Consider the following 2922-nt stretch of genomic DNA (forward strand, 5'->3'; position numbering starts at 1 on the left):
GTAGCTTTGCGCGAAATTAAAAACAAACAATAAGCTGTATGACCAATTATTTACACTTCAGATCTGAATATTGATCATCAGATACCTGATTTTCATACCAATAAACCAAGGGGAGTGACTAACATTGTTTCACAAGGTAGTATTAATCAAGCTTGAATATGTTGCTAAGACCGATTGAAGTCTGAATTGATAATTAAAAAACATGATGTTCAAAAGCCATGGCCACAGTTTTAACCATGGAGAAATACTTTCACGAAAAATGTGTTTATCAAGGAAGCTGAACTCATACCAGCACTAAAGTAAACATTTATCAGAGAAAATAAACTTACACCATCTTTTTATACGATTTTCTATAGCATGAGACGAGTAACTTTTTTTTTGTGTGTGAAACAAATAACGTACAAAGACTGATCATAATTTTTAGAAGAGTTGTCTGAGACAGGAAACCCTCTTATTTACTTCAGCTCTTTAGAATTACTCTAACTGCCATCTGTGAAACGAAGATGATTCTTTGAATAAGAATAAGAGTTTCTAAACTATATTATACTGAATACATAAAACCGCTTTCTTTGCAAACTATAATTTATCTTTTTTTTTCTTCCTCCTCTTTCAAAATATGGAGTTGAGTTGAAATAAAGTGCGTGTGAGTGTGCAGGATGTACGAGGGCCAAAAAAACAAAAACACTCTACAGAAAAGTGACTACATTAACGGATAGACTAGATAAAGTGATTGAGAATAATCGAATTCGTATTTGAACACTTTCTGAAACGCTCCGTACCATCTCCAAACTTTTATGAATAAAATATATGATTTTCAACACGAAAATGTATTCTTTGAAGTCAAATAGTTTTTAATATATAATCATTGTATATGTGAGGTTTTCTTTAAAATCACCCCGTACTTTTAATGTATTTCTAGATTAGAATTCTCTATGCATTTTTATCATGTTCAGTAAGCCACACAAAGGTGTCTTTTGAATTGACTTAATTGAGTTAACACTCAAACACTTTGCCGCTTTTATCAGTACACTTGCACCTGTTGTGCGATTTAATTATCAACTCTATGCAGTGTTGCTGACGTGACTCAGACCCCTATGTAATTAAAAATTACAGCACCAGCTGGTGGCGTAGGTCGTTTGAATATCAGCTCATGTATATTTTAGGTATTTCACCTGTACTGCAACCGTCTGATCTTTCTTGCTTCGTTTCTTGAATTATTTTTGAATTTTATGTGTCGTTTTTATTTTACATATTCAATGCCAAAATCCCCCCAGTGGCACAGCGGTATGTTGTCTACGGACTAGAAAACGGGTTTCTTACTTTCTGCTTAGCTTCAAACAAACAGACAGAAGAGAAAGATATATTGTGTTTCTTCAAAACAAAACGAAGAAAGTTGTTGTCGTTTCTACACAATTGGTTTTCTGCGCTCTGTCCACTGCGGGGAATCGAACCCCGGAGTTTTACTTTGAAGGTCCATAAATTTACCACTGACTCACAGTAGGACGACAAAGAAATAAATCTATAATGGGACTACTATTAAAGAACTGAGGATAACCTTTACTTTTAAAACAGTACTTGTGAATCAAAAAATATTATCTTTTGGTATAATTTATACTCCCCTGTATGAATTTCTTCCTTTGAAAGGTTTTGGATTCGTGTCTGGATTTTTCTAATCTGAATTAACTATCATTTATTCTTAAATTAGTACATTCTTCTCGAATTCTAAAACATGGTAACTAAACAGTTTGGATGGAAGTCATATTACCATCTTTAGTATACATAACTGTACGCATATTATTAACTTCACATTGGTGTGGTAACTAAACAGTTTTGATGAAGTCATATTACCATCTTTAACATACATAGTTCCTACATAGTTCTTTTTGGTTTGACAACTAAGCAGTTTGCATGGAAGTGATATTACCATATTTAACATAGATAGCTGTATACTGATAAGTAAATATTGATTTTATAAACAAAACGCTTAATAATTTGCAGAGCTGGTAATATGCAGATCAGAATATGGCTAATATTACACAAATTATCAATTATATTGCATCGGCTTGGAAAGTGTGGTACTTTTACGGACGATAACGTGTGAGAAGGAACCGGAAGCAGCAGTGACGCTAGATGATACCCTCGTTTTGAGCTGTGCTATGCGAAATGAGTTCTAGGAACGAGAGTGACTGGGTAAAGGAGGGGAGGGTACTTTATTAATCAATATTCTTTTTCATTCAACGCTGATGTGGCAAGTAGGTAATTGCTCCAGCTAAGTAGACGAAAATTGGATTCATAGATAAAGGAGAGATCCGCTGGCCGTGGTCGCTAGGTTTTCGCGTTGCAAGCGTTTAGTCCAGCGTTCATTATTTCATAAGGCATCATTACTATTTCATTGAAGTTACTTCCCTGGTGAATAATGATGATGAAATGCGGGTTATTTCGAAAGGCATTTTAAAGAAAAGTTTACATTTTTAACAATAAAAGTTAGCAAAAGAGTGCACACCAAATTTTCTTATTCGCATTCATACCACTAAGAAAATTATACTTGTACTAATTGTTTTTATTACTGGAAAACTTTACGTAACTCCATAATCAAAAGTAGGCAAAGCTGGTGAATGATATTTTCCAGACTTGTTCTAGAGATGCATAATGTTCAGGTTAAAGCACAACATTTGCCATTTTAAATTATGGAAAACAGTAACAAGCATGTGTATGTTACGGATAATGAACAAACTACAAAAACAGAAAAGATTACAGTAGTTTTGCTTATTCTTTTCCTTTTTTATTTAGGCAAAGAAGTACCATAATATTTATTTTAGTGTTGGTTGACGTTTCATAAGCCAATTTATCTAAGTTTGTTTGTTTGTAATTAAGCACAAAGTTACACAATGGGCTATCTCTGTGCTCTGCCCACCACGGGTA

This window comes from Limulus polyphemus, unplaced genomic scaffold (assembly GCF_000517525.1).
Source record: "Limulus polyphemus unplaced genomic scaffold, Limulus_polyphemus-2.1.2 Scaffold5506, whole genome shotgun sequence".
Classification (NCBI taxonomy): domain Eukaryota; kingdom Metazoa; phylum Arthropoda; class Merostomata; order Xiphosura; family Limulidae; genus Limulus; species Limulus polyphemus.